This window comes from Odocoileus virginianus, unplaced genomic scaffold (genome assembly GCF_023699985.2).
Source record: "Odocoileus virginianus isolate 20LAN1187 ecotype Illinois unplaced genomic scaffold, Ovbor_1.2 Unplaced_Contig_35, whole genome shotgun sequence".
NCBI classification, from domain to species: domain Eukaryota; kingdom Metazoa; phylum Chordata; class Mammalia; order Artiodactyla; family Cervidae; genus Odocoileus; species Odocoileus virginianus.
Window position 1 is genome coordinate 15,981 of NW_027224352.1, and position 14,482 is coordinate 30,462.

General features: G+C 37.3%; 1 protein-coding gene and 1 non-coding gene across 4 annotated transcripts in view; one reads left to right on the forward strand and one right to left on the reverse strand.

The window, feature by feature from the left end:
- KLF8 (KLF transcription factor 8) overlaps window positions 1–14,482 on the forward strand; it is a 234,023-nt gene that overhangs the window by 15,324 nt on the left and 204,217 nt on the right. For 2 of the 3 annotated variants that reach the window (XM_020870388.2, XM_070464619.1), the window contains exon 1: window positions 12,565–12,659. The exons of the other annotated variant lie outside the window; for it this stretch is intronic. The gene's annotated coding sequence lies outside the window, so the exon portion shown is untranslated. Of the gene's footprint in view, window positions 1–12,564; window positions 12,660–14,482 lie in introns of those variants that run through there. 3 annotated transcript variants of the gene reach the window in all.
- Window positions 7,442–7,550, reverse strand: LOC139034187 (U6 spliceosomal RNA). Its single transcript, XR_011486616.1, has one exon. It is a non-coding gene; the product is annotated as a U6 spliceosomal RNA (small nuclear RNA).

A 14,482-nucleotide genomic window follows, 5' to 3' on the forward strand; every position in this document is an offset into this window, starting at 1 on the left:
CCTAGACTTCCATAAATGCTCTCTTGATGATGAGAAAAAAATGTTTTTTTTTCCCCTTGGGTAGAGGGGGAAACGATAGAAAACTTCTACCATTTTCATGATGCCATTCTTCCATTTGCTGTGGCTTTAAAAACTCCTTTTAGGCTGATTATCTGGCTTGAAATAGAAGCTGAGTATATCTGCCATTGTAGCAAGAGGTTCTTTTTTTAACTGGTAATTCTTTTCTGGAAAAAGTGGTTTGGATATAATCTTAATTTCTCTGATAATTCTGACTGTTTGATTGTGGGTGGGAGTGGATGAACAAACAAGAAAGATCACAGAGCAGTCCAAAATTAAAGTTCACTTAACTTTCTGAGTCTCAGATTACCTCCTTCTTTTCTCATGATTTCTCTCAAATGGAGAGTTTTAAGGAAATTAACTGGGACTGGGTGACACTTGGATTATTGGTGTAAACGTGAAATGTTCTTTCCTTAAAGTATTTTAATGGTTGATGAATATTATAACACTGTAGAAATTCCATCTTACACCTTGGTACAACATTGTGCTCTAATAAATTTCTATGTTGTATTTCTAAATGATCTTTCTAATGAACTAGAATTCCCCTAGACCTGAAGCACCTTGTAAGAACCGGAGACATTGACATGACCATCCTAGTTTATCAGTTCAAATAGCCACTTTGCCATTTCAGCTTCGTCCTCTCCTATATTTGAGCCCCCTCTCAAACATTAGCTATCATGTTCCTTGTTGCAATCAAATCCATCCAGTGAGTGCTCCCTGAGAACTCACTGTATATCACAGTTCTGATTGAGAAAAAGTCCTAAGCAGCAAATGCAGGTACCTCAGAACTGGAGTTTTGTATTTGCTGGGTTTTGCATTCTATGACAGTTCATGATTCTGGCCTCTTACAGAATTTATAATCAATCTTGCCCAGCTATATTATCTTTGGAAAGAAGGACAAGGACTTGAATGATTATAATACATCTTATCTCAGTTTGCCATTGATTTCAACATTTTTCTCAATCAGAATTGTTCATTAGAATCAGAGAGACAATTGGTTTTACCTTGTTAAGTATGTCACTTTCAGATAGTGATATTTCAGAAATAAAATTTTCCAAAAGCAAGATTCATGCAAAACTGACAGATTGGTTCATAAATTCTTCATTAACTGAGAGACTGGCTATCTGTCTCTAGTGTTCAAATTCATTAATATTTTACTTTTTTTATCTAATCAATGAGGTAATATGGTATGTTAGGCTCTGCAATAAGACTGACTAAATTAGCCTTAGCTTCTCTATTTCCTAACCTTAGACAAGTTACTTAACCTCTCTGGGTTCTCAGTTTGTCCAAGCCACTGTGATGTTGTGAGTTGTAAAAGGAGCTAATATATTTAAAACATCTATATAGTACTCAATATAAGTTATCTACTACTATCAGTGTGCACAATGAAAAGGAAACTGCTGAATTCCATTACTGCATGAATGACTTGGAAAGTCAGTTATACCTTAGTTGGAAATAAAAAATGTAAATATTTATGATTATTGTCTTTTCTATTATTTTTAAAATATATTATGTTTATTTATCTTTTTCTAAGGTTCTCACAGTCTTATTTTCACTTACTCACTGTAACACCCCTATGAGATAGGTAGAGTGGAGATTTTGACTTCAGTTAACTGAGGTCTAAAAAGATTAGGTGATTTGCTGTTGGTCATACAGCAGATCACCTAGAGCCCAAGTCTAGGTTGGAGTCCAGGTCTCCTAACTTCCAATTTCAGATCCTTCCACCACAAAACAATTCATTGTTTTGTTTTTCTCTGTAAATTTTCAATGCAATTATTACTGTCATTTTATTATCAATAAAGTATAATGTAAAAACTTCTTTGGGGTGACAAAATTTTGCCATATTACTATATATATATGTGGTAACTGAGCTGAGTCTATGATACTGTACCAGGGCTTTCTAATTTAGTTTATCTTTTATTGTTGTGCATATATGTATGTTTCAATCATAATCTCTCTCTCTCTGTATATATACATTTATAAAACATATATTTATAGACTTAAAGATGTGGGGGATATGGAAGTCTCAAATAGGAGGAAATTCTTGGAGAGGGTGTGAATATAGAATGGTGGTGGTGGTTTAGTCATTAAGTTGTGTCTGATTCTTTGTGACCCCATGGACCATAGCCCACCAGGCTCCTCTGTCCATGGGATTTTCCAGGCAAGAATACTGGAGTGGGTTGCCATTTCCTTCTCCAGGGGATCTTCCTGACCAAGGGAGTGGACCCACATTTCCTGCTCAGCAGGCAGATTTTCTTTTCTTTCTTTCTTTTTTTTTTTTTTTACCACTGAGTCACCTGGGAAGCTGAATATAGAATGGGTTGAGTGTAAATCTGTTTTGCAGAAGCCAACCTGGCTTTTCTTAAATCTTTTCTTAAGAATCAACACATAATTTGAAATCAAGAGGCCTGTGTGTGAAACAAAGAGAGGGGAGAAATCAGAGACTGGTCTACTTCCAAAAGAGTCTTCTTCCCTCTTGCTGGGATCCTCTTTGACTGAAGAGAGCTTTGATTTCCTTTGCCAAGAGTAAGGAAGGGTAAGGTAATGGAGAGGGAGTGAAGAAGCAGCCTAGGAGAAGCAAACTGGCTATAAAAAAGAAATTTCATTACCACACCAAACTCCATTAATTTCTGATCATGTCGAAGCCTTTGGGTTTTAATTTTTGTTTTAGTGCTGTCTAGTTTCTGTATGGGGCTCCCAGGTGGCTTCGTGTAAACAATCTACATGCCAGTGCAGGAGACAGGTTCGATCCCTGGGTTGGGAAGATCCCCTGGAGAAGGAAATGGCAATCTGCTCCAGTATTCTTGCCTGAAAAATCCCCTGGACAGAGGAGCCTGGTGGTCCATGGGGTCCCAAAGAGTTGGACACGACAGCGACAGAACATGAACAGTTTCTGTATATGGATTTGTTTCTCAATCAGCAAAGTGGCTGGCTTCTCCAGTTTGTCTGCAAACAGAAGAATTGATTGTAGGCATTCAGAACCAAGGTGCCACGAGGAAGGACACATGTGAGTATTTATTGGCTACCAGGAAATGGGAGCCTACCTCATAGATGACTTTTTTTATGCTAGTGGAGGATTTTTGGAAGGGAACTTATAAAGAGTGTGAGAATTTGTATGTGTATGTGTGAAATATATGTTCTTCTTTTTTCATTTATTTTTATTAGCTGGAGGCTAATTACTTTACAATATTGTAGTGGGTTTTGTCATACATTGACATGAATCAGCCATGGAGTTACATGTATTCCCCATCCCGATCCCCCCTCCCACCTCCCTCTCCACCCGATTCCTCTGGGTCTTCCCAGTGCACCAGGCCTGAGCACTTGTCTCATGCATCCAACCTGGGCTGGTGATCTGTTTCACCCTAGATAATATACATGTTTCGATGCTGTTCTCTCAAAACATCCCACCCTTGCCTTCTCCCACAGAGTCCAAAAGTCTATTCTGTACATCTGTGTCTCTTTTTCTGTTTTGCATATAGGGTTATCATTACCATCTTTCTAAATTCCATATATGTGTGTTAGTATGCTGTAATGTTCTTTATCTTTCTGGCTTACTTCACTCTGTATAATGGGCTCCAGTTTCATCCATCTCATTAGAACTGATTCAAATGAATTCTTTTTAATGGCTGAGTAATATTCCATGGTGTATATGTACCACAGCTTCCTTATCCATTCGTCTGCTGATGGGCATCTAGGTTGCTTCCATGTCCTGGCTATGATAAACAGTGCTGCAATGAACATTGGGGTGCACGTGTCTCTTTCAGATCTGGTTTCCTCAGTGTGTATGCCCAGGAGTGGGATTGCTGGGTCATATGACAGTTCTATTTCCAGTTTTTTAAGCAATCTCCACATTGTTCTCCATAGTTTGCATTCCCACCAACAGTGTAAGAGGGTTCCCTTTTCTCCACACCCTCTCCAGTATTTATTGCTTGTAGACTTTTGGATAGCAACCATCGTGACTGGCATGTAATGGTACCTCATTGTGGTTTTGATTTGCATTTCTCTGATAATGAGTGATGTTGAGCATCTTTTCATGTGTTTGTTAGCCATCTGCATGTCTTCTTTGGAGAAATGTCTGTTTAGTTCTTTGGCCCATTTTTTAATTGGGTCATTTATTTTTCTGGAATTGAGCTTCAGGAGTTGCTTGTATATTTTTGAGATTAATCCTTTGTCTATTGCTTCATTTGCTATTATTTTCTCCCAATCTGAGGGCTGTCTTTTCACCTTGCTTATAGTTTCCTTTGTTGTGCAAAAGCTTTTAAGTTTAATTAGGTCCCATTTGTTTATTTTTGCTTTTATTTCCAATATTCTGGGAGGTGGGTCATAGAGGATCCTGCTGTGATTTATGTCGGAGAGTGTTTTGCCTATGTTCTCCTCTAGGAGTTTTATAGTTTCTGGTCTTATATTTAGATCTTTAATACATTTTGAGTTTATTTTTGTGTATTGTGTTAGAAAGTGTTCAAGTTTCATTCTTTTACAAGTTTTTGACCAGTTTTCCCAGCACCACTTGTTAAAGAGGTTGTCTTTTTTCCATTGTATATCCTTGCCTCCTTTGTCAAAGATAAGGTGTCCATAGGTTCATGGATTTATCTCTGGGCTTTCTATTCTGTTCCATTGATCTATATTTCTGTCTTTGTGCCAGTAGCATACTGTCTTGATGACTGTGGCTTTGTAGTATAGTCTGAAGTCAGGCAGGTTGATTCCTCCAGTTCCATTCTTCTTTCTCAAGATTGCTTTGGCTATTCGAGTTTTTTTGTATTTCCATACAAATTGTGAAATTATTTGTTCTAGTTCTGTGAAAAATACCATTGGTAGCTTGATAGGGATTGCATTGAATCTATAGATTGCTTTGGGTAGTATAGCCATTTTGACAATATTGATTCTTCTAATCCATGAACATGGTAAGTTTCTCCATCTGTTTGTGTACTCTTTGATTTCTTTCCTCAGTGTTTTATAGTTTTCTATGTATAGGTCTTTTGTTTCTTTAGGTAGATATACTCCTAAGTACTTTATTGTTTTTGTTGCCATAGTGAATGGTATTGTTTCCTTAATTTCTATTTCTGATTTTTCCTTGTTAGTGTATAGGAATGGAAGGGATTTCTGTGTGTTAATTTTACATTCTGCAACTTTACTATATTCGTTGATTAGCTCTAGTAAGTTTCTGGTAGAGTCTTTGGGCTTTTCTATGTAGTGGATCATGTCATCTGCAAACAGCGAGAGTTTCACTTTTTCTTTTCCTATCTGGATTCCTTTTACTTATTTTTCTGCTCTGATTGCTGTGGCCAAAACTTCCAAAACTATGTTGAAAAGTAGTGGTGAGAGTGGGCACCCTTGTCTCGTTCCTGATTTCAGGGGAAATGCTTTCAATTTTTCACCTTTGAGGGTAATGCTTGCTGTGGGTTTGTCATATATAGCTTTTATTATGTTGAGGTATGTTCCTTCTATTCCTGCTTTCTGGAGAGTTTTAATCATAAATGGATGTTGAATTTTGTCAAAGGCTTTCTCTGCATCTATTGAGATAATCATATGGTTTTTTATCTTTCAATTTGTTAATGTGGTGTATTACATTGATTGATTTGTGGATATTAAAGAATCCTTGCATTCCTGCGATAAAGCCCACTTGGTCATGGTGTATGATTTTTTTAATATGTTGTTGGATTCTGTTTGCTAGAATTTTGTTAAGGATTTTTGCATCTATGTTCATCAGTGATATTGGCCTGTAGTTTTCTTTTTTCTTGGCATCTTTGTCTGGTTTTGGAATTAGGGTGATGGTGACCTGATAGAATGAGTTTGGAAGTTTACCTTCCTCTGCAATTTTCTGGAAGAGTTTGAGTAGGATAGGTGTTAGCTCTTCTCTAAATTTTTGGTAGAATTCATCTGTGAAGTCATCTGGTCCTGGGCTTTTGTTTGCTGGAGATTTCTGATTACAGTTTCAATTTCCTTGCTTGTGATGGGTCTGTTAAGATCTTTTATTTCTTCCTGGTTCAGTTTTGGAAAGTTATACTTTTCTAAGAATTCTTCCATTTCTTCCAAGTTGTCCATTTTATTGGCATAGAGCTGCTGGTAGTAGTCTCTTATGATCCTTTGTATTTCAGTTTTGTCTGTGGTGATCTCTCCATTTCCATTTCTAATTTTGTTAATTTGGTTCTTCTCTCTTTGTTTCTTAACGAGTCTTGCTAATGGTTTGTCAATTTTGTTTATTTTTTCAAAAAACCAGCTTTTAGCTTTGTTGATTTTTGCTATGGTCTCTTTAGTTTCTTTTGCATTTATTTCTGCCCTAATTTTTAAGATTTCTTTCCTTCTACTCACCCTGGGGTTCTTCATTTCTTCCTTCTCTAATTTCTTTAGGTGTAGAGTTACATTATTTATTTGACTTTTTTCTTGTTTCTTGAGTTAAGCCTGTAATGCTATGAACCATCCCCTTAGCACTGCTTTTACAGTGTCCCATAGGTTTTGGGTTGTTGTGTTTTCATTTTCATTCATTTCTATGATTATTTTGATTTCTTTTTTTTATTTCTTCTATGATATGTTGGTTATTCAGAAGCGTGTTATTTAGCCTCCATATGTTTGAATTTTTAACAATTTTTTTTCCTGTAATTGAGATGTAATCTTATTGCACTGTGGTCAGAAAATATGACTGGAATGATTTCAATTTTTTTGAATTTTTCCAAGGCTAGATTTATGGCCCAGGATGTAATCTATTCTGGAGAAGGTTCCATGTGCATTTGAGAAAAAGGTGAATTTGATTGTTTTGGAGAGAAATGTCCTATAGATATCAATTAGGTCTAGCTGGTCCACTGTGTCTTTTAAAGTTTGTGTTTCCTTGTTAATTTTCTGTTTAGTTGATCTATCCATAGTTGTGAGTGGGGTATTAAAGTCTCCCACTATTATTGTGTTACTATTAATTTCCTCTTTTATACTCATTAGCGTTTGCCTTACATATTGCGGTGCTCCTATGTTGGGTGCATATATATTTATAATTGTTATATCTTCTTCTCGGATTGATCCTTTGATCATTATGTAGTGTCCTTCTTTATCTCTTTTCACATCCTTTATTTGAACGTCTATTTTATCTGATATGAGTATTGCGACTCATGCTTTCTTTTGTTCTCCGTTTGCGTGAAATATTTTTTTCCGGCCCTTCACTTTTAGTCTTTATGTGTCTCCTGTTTCAAGATGGGTCTCTTGTAGACAGCATATATAGGGGTCTTGTTTTTGTATCCATTCAGCCAGCCTTTGTCTTTTGGTTGGGGCATTCAACCCATTTACATTTAAGGTAATTATTGATAGGTATGGTCCTGTTGCCATTTAATTTGTTGTTTTGGGCTCACATTTATACAACTTTTCTGTGTTTCCTGCCTATAGAAGATCCTTTAGCATTTGTAAACATATGGAACGCTTCACGAATTTGCGTGTCATCCTTGCCCAGGGGCCATGCTAATCTTCTCTGTATCGTTCCAATTTTAGTGCATATGTGCTGCCGAAGCGAGCACTGAATATATGTTCTCATCTGTTGAAATCTATGTGTGTCTATGTTACTAGCCTCAGTTCCTGAGTGGCCATTAACCATGAATTCCACTTGCATCCTGGCCATTCCCACGTTTACCCTTCTTCCCATGATTGTTTGGCTACTTGGAAGTCCTAGGTTTCCACTCAGCATCTCACCCCCACTCTGTCTGTATTTTATAATTGAAATAACCCCCTTATAATTTTCATTTGTGTCCCCTAACCACACCAAAATTTTTCTAAAGTAATAAATTTTAAGTCTCTGATGGATATTCCCTCAATCTTATATCAAGTGTAAGTAAAAGCATCCCTGAAAACTTTATTTTTAACTCATCTGTGACATACAGCCTAAGTAAAACAGTACTCCCTACCTCCTTTCCAACCCAGCTTACTGCCCCTAAACTTCTCAAAAGTGAGAATTCTAGATACCACCACTGTCTTGCCTCCTTTTAATCCTTTTGTGTAACTGAAACCCACTTTTTCCCAGAGGCTGAGCTGGGCTAATTCGCTTCAGGCCTGTCCGACTTTTTGTGACCCCATGGACTGTATCCCTACAAGGTCCTCTGTCCATGGAATTCTCCAGGCAAGAATACTATAGTGGGTTGCCATTTTCTCCTCCAGAAGATCCTCCCGACCTAGGGATTGACCCTGTGACTCCTGTGGCTCCTGCATTGCAGGCAGATGCTTTTCTGCTTGAACCACAAATATCAACAACTTCAGATATGCAGATGATACCACTCTAATGGCAGAAAGGAAAGAGGAACTAAAGAGCCTCTTGATGAAAGTGAAAGAGGAGAGTGAAAAAGCTGGCTTGAAATCAACATTCAAAAAACTAAGATCATGGCATCCAGCCCCATCACTTCATGGCAAATAGGTGGGGAAAAAGTGGAAACAGTGACAGATTTTATTTTCTTGGGCTCCAAAATCACTGCAGATGGTGATTGCAGCCATGAAATTAAAAGACACTTGCTCTTGGAAGAAAAGCTATAACAGACCTAGACAGCATATTAAAAAGCAGGGACGTCACTTTGTCAACAAAGGTCCCACTCCAGTATTCTTGGGCTTCCCTTGTGGCTCAGCTGGTAAAGAATCCACCTGCAATGCGGGAGACCTGAGTTTGGTCCCTGGGTTGGGAAGATCCCCTGGAGAAGGGAAAGGCTCCCCACTCCAGTATTCTGGCCTGGAGAATTCCATGGACTGTATAGTCCATGGGATTGCAAAGAGTTGGACACAACTGAGCAACTTTCACTTTCACTGTCACTCTGCATATAAGTTAAATAAACAGGATGACAATATACAGCCTTGACGTATTCCTTTCCCAATTTGGAACTAGTCCGTTGTTCCATGTCCAGTTCTAACTGTTGCTTCTTGACCTGCATACAGATTTCTCAGGAGGCTGGTAAGGTGGTCTGGTATTCCCATCTCTTTAAGAATTTTTCACAGTTTGTTGTGATCCACACAGTCAAAGGCTTTGGTGTAGTCAATAAAGCAGAAGTAGATGTTTTTCTGGAACTCTCTTGCTTTTTCTATGATCCAACAGATGTTGGTAATTTTATCTCTGATTCTGCTGCCTTTGCACTTACTAGAGGCTTAATAAACATTTAGGAACCAGTATCTGTTTCAGCAAGAATGGGTGGTTGTCTTCCCTGGCCGTATTTTGAGTAAAATTTGGTCATTTTTACTACCCTTAGAGTTGTTATGTTTGATTATTTTCTGTTCCTTGTCAACCAGAATGTTGCTAAAGCCACAGAAGTTTATGTTTATGAACCACTTAGCAAGACATTATTAAAGTTTACTGTGTGCCCTTGTACTATGGGCTGAAGGAGAGATAAGAAGACTCAGTGATGGCTCATGTCTATTTGAGGAGGTACGACTCATATGTGAAAAAAGAACAAAATGTGGACAAGTTCTATTTGGAAGAAAAGCATGCTAAAATGAAAAGATTTGGGAGTGAGTCCTAATCTGGATTCCAAACCTTGCCTCACTATCTATCAGCTGAAAGCTTTAAGGCAAGTGACTTAACCACTTTGAGCCTATGTTTTCTCATCTGTAAAAATTACTCTACCATACAAAAGGGAAAAAGTGAGACAAAACATATAAAGTGTCTGATCCATAGTAGGTGCTTAATGATCATAGTAATATGTATTATTCTAATACTCTTGTAAAACCTGCTTTATTTTTTTTTTCCCAGTTATTTTTATTAGTTGGAGGCTAATTACTTTACATCATTGCAGTGGTTTTTGTCATACATTGAATTAGCCATGGATTTACATGTATTCCCCATCCCGGTCCCCCCTCCCACCTCTCTCTCCACCCCATCCCTCTGGGTCCTCCCAGTGCACCAGGCCTGAGCACTTGTCTCATGCATCCAACCTGGGCTGGTGATCTGTTTCACCCTAGATAATATACATGTTTCGATGCTGTTCTCTTGAAACATCCCACCCCCGGGTTCTCCCATAGAGTCCACAAGTCTGTTCTATACATCTGAGTCTCTTTTTCTTTTTTTGCATATAGGGTTATCGTTACCATCTTTCTAAATTCCATATATATGTGTTAGTATACTGTAATGGTCTTTATCTTTCTGGCTTACTTCGCTCTGTATAATGGGCTCCAGTTTCACCCATCTCATTAGAACTGATTCAAATGAATTCTTTTTAACGGCTGAGTAATATTCCATGGTGTATATGTACCACAGCTTCCTCATCCATTCATCTGCTGATGGGCATCTAGGTTGCTTCCATGTCCTGGCAATTATAAACAGTGCTGCGATGAACATTGGGGTGCACGTGTCTCTTTCAGATCTGGGTAAAACCTGCTTTAAAGAAAGGTGAAAATATTTTTAAGCTTTTAAGTTGGTGACAAGTTTCTGCTTATTTCATATCATATTACTTTTAGTTAAAATATCAAGTACTGGGGCTTCCCTGGTGGCTCAATGGTAAAAAATCACCTGCCAATGCAGGAGACATGGGTTTGATCCCTGATCTGGGAAGATCCCACATGCCACAGAGCAACTAAGCCCATGTGCCACAACTATTGAGCCTGGGAGCTGCAACTACTGAGCCCACATGCTACAGCTACTGAAGCTCACATGCCTTAGAGCTGGTGCTCCACAAGAGAAGCCACTGCAATGAGAAGCCTGTGTACCACAACTAGAGAGTAGCCCCTGCTCACTGCAACTAGAGGAAAGTCCACACAGCAATGAAGACTCAGTATGGACAATAATAAATAAATAAATATATTTTTTGTAAGATTAATTTTTTAAAAAGTAAAAATATGGCATTAAGTACTTTTAAATAAATAGGTGGAGAAATTGAGCTTCAGTCTTTAAATGTCCATTTGAGTTTCATGCTTTAAGCCCTATTCAAATGGCACATTTCTGTGTACCTATACTTTCTTTTTCTCGTCAATTTTTTTCTTATTATAATACTAAGCCCTGGAGTTGAACTTGGTTTTCAGACCTCTGATTTGCCTTGCCACACTTAATTCCTTTCCTGCTTCTCTTCCTTTGGTGGTTCTCATACACTATTCTCCAAATCTTCCCTGTTTTCCACCCACTCCTCACCCTGAGAGATACATATACACAATAAATGAGTGAACTCTAGGAGATCAAGGGAGCTGTTGGTAAGCATTCCTGCTTCTTGGCATCTCTAGTGTCTTATTGAACATGGCATCTGGAATGAGTGCCTCTGTATGTTTCCCTTCAACATTTTCATGTTTCTAGCCTTCTCCTTAAGTGTATTTGATGAGAGCCAGTATAATCTCTTTACTCAATGAAAAGGGTTATTAATAGTGAGTGACTGTGAAATAAAAAACTCATGAAATACTTGACCCTGGACAAAAGCATAAAATAACCTCTGAATGTCTTAAGACTATAATTTTTCTAGTCATTGGATAAAGGCAGGGGACTTGGACAGAAGACACTAGTAGGACTAGCAGGAAAGGGTTGTTTAAAAGAAAGGATCAATACAAGGAATTATTAGTAAGTGGAAGAGTGGTGAAAACAAGATTGAGGGAGAAAATCAAGTTTTCATAGGTAGTTTATAAGTGTAGTGCTTGGTTTCTGTATTTATTTTCCATAAAGATATTCCATAAGGATATTTTATACAACTGGAACCAGTCTGAGTGTCCTTTTCTCCTCAGCCATTCCTGAAATCTACCTAATTGAGGAGTGGAATGCTATGACTGTTTCCATGAAAGAGAGGATGAACTGAAGAAGTGTTTTTTCTAGGGGATTAATGGCATTTTGGTTTGAAACAGTCTTTGGTCAAATTACACCATGGGGCAATAATAACAGTAGTTAAGATTGATGAAGCATGTCCTATGTGCTAGACACTATTATATCACTTTACCTTTACCTCAAGAAAATATAGTATGAAATTTGTTACATTTATTGTTTATTGCTTTTGTTCTGCCACTAGAATGCAAGATTTATGAAGGTAGGGATCTGTACCTGTTTTGTTGATTTAGATGTCTAAAATGCCTAAAATAAAACTTTGCACATGTTAAAATCTCACTTAATATTTGCTGAATAAATAACTTGACCAAAGTCACACAACTTGTAAATAGCAGAGGTTAGATTTGAACCCAGGCACACTTTAGAATCTGCTCTCTCAACCTACTCTACTGTCTCTCTGCCTGAATATGTGCATTATTCATCAATTTCTGATGCCATGTAAAATATTATGCTTTCCACAGCTATCTTTACATGCCATAGGACATTATGGACTATATAGGGAGAAGTCAGTGGAGTGTTCATTCTCATTTCCAGGGGATTTTCTTGAGAAAGCTCCCAACCTGCATCAAGCCCTTGTGGATTCAGTTTAGCCTAGCTTATGTACACTATGGTAAAAAAGGGTGATGTCATAAAATCTAGTGTATTTTCTTTTGAGTCTTGGCTGTGGCTGAATCAAGGGAAAATGATTCTTCTGTTGATATAAATTTGACATTTTAATGTCCATTCTTTTCACATTCTCATTCTTCTTTCACAACTCACAGGAATAACTCCCTTCATGAAGATCGAAAGTCAGAGGAAGTTCAACTGTGAATTTCATTCAGAAATAGAAGTGCACAGCAAAATCACTTCAGAAGTCTCTATAGTGAGTCAATTTTAGTTTAGCAGTCATTTGTGCAGGCTTGATTGAGAGGGCACTGAAAGGGCCCTACTGTTGGAGTCAGCTCAGCATATGAACGAGTTTTCTGGTTTACGCCTTCATAGGAACTACAGTATGGTTAATAATGTTTTTTTTTCCACCTGCACTTTTAAGAAGCATTTTTAAAAATGGCTGGTGGTGCTTACAAATTCCTGACATCCTGTGCTTTCACATCCCCATCCTCCATAGTCTAGTATGTCAAATGTAACCCTTCCTCATTTACCTGGCCCTTACAAATGATTTCTCAGTGTCTTCTCAGAATAAGAGGTGCCTCTCAGGGGAGCAGAGAGACAGATCTTCGCATAACACTTTTCAAGGTCTTAATGAATATAATGTGCCATATAGTATATATGGACTAGAATATCTTAACCTTGTCTAAAAAATGAAAATTAGTCAAGATGATTTCATGTGTTAGAGTCCACACTCACTAGGGCATGAATAATTCAGTTCTCTCCATTAGATTATGAAGCTCTGAAATCTCATTAACACATTGTCTAGCACCTTTTCTAATGCTCAGCAAATATGTTCTTCTATTTTTTGATAAATAATGTTTTCTCCAGCCTTGTTTAAATATAATATTGTATAAGTTAAAGGTATAAAATGTGATTATTTTATATATGTATTTATTGTTAAATGATTACCACAATGAAGTTAATTAACACATCTATCACCTCATGTAGATACAGTTTTTTTGTGTGTCTGGTAAGAATTTTTAGGATCTATTCTCTTAGCAACTTTCAAATATGCAATATAGCATTGTTAACTATAGTCACCATGCTGTAAATTACTAAAACTTATTCTTTATATCTAGAAATAGCCACCTTCATCCATTTTTTCCCACTCCTCTGCCCCTGACACAACTAATCTACTGTTTCTATGAGTTCATTTTTTAAGATTCCATATATAAGTGATATCTTAGAGTGTTTCTCTTTCTCTGACTTGCATAATGCCCTCAAGGTACACTCATGTAGTCACAAATGTCAAGATTTCCTTCTTTTTCTGGATGAATAGCATTCCATTCCATTTATTTATCCATGCATCAGTTGCTGGACACTTAGGTTGTTTCCATGTCTTGGTTATTTTAAATAATGGCTACGACAAGCATGATGTTGCAAATGTCTCTTTCAGGTACTTATTTTATTCCCGTTTTATATGTGGGCATACCTCCTTCTATTGTGCTTTACTTTACACATATAATTGTGTGTGTGTGTGTATTTTTCAAATTATAGGTTTGTGGTAACCCTGCATTGAGCAAATCTATTGGCGCTATTTTTCCAACATTTGCTCACTTCATATCTCTGTCATATTCTCATGATATTTCAAACTTTTTCATTATTATTATATTTATTATGGTGATTTGTGATAGATGATGTTTTATATTACAGTGGTTTTGGGGCATCACAGATCATGCCTTTATATGACAGACGTAATTGATAGATGGTATGTGTATTCTGACTTCTCTGCTGACTGGATGTGCCTCCATCTCTCTCCTCTATTCAGGTCTCCTTATTACCTGAGATACAACAATATTAAAATTAGGCCAATTAATAACCTTATAATGGCCTCTAAGTATTCAAGTGAAAGGAAAGAGTCACATGTCTCTCACTTTAAATCAAAAGCTAGAATGATTAAGCTTAGTGAGGAAGGCATGTTGAAAGCTAAGACAGACCTAAAACTACACCTCTTGCATGCATCAAATAGTTAGACAAGTTGTGAATGCAAAGGAAAAGTATTTCTTAAAGGAAATTGAAAGTGCTACTCCACTGAAC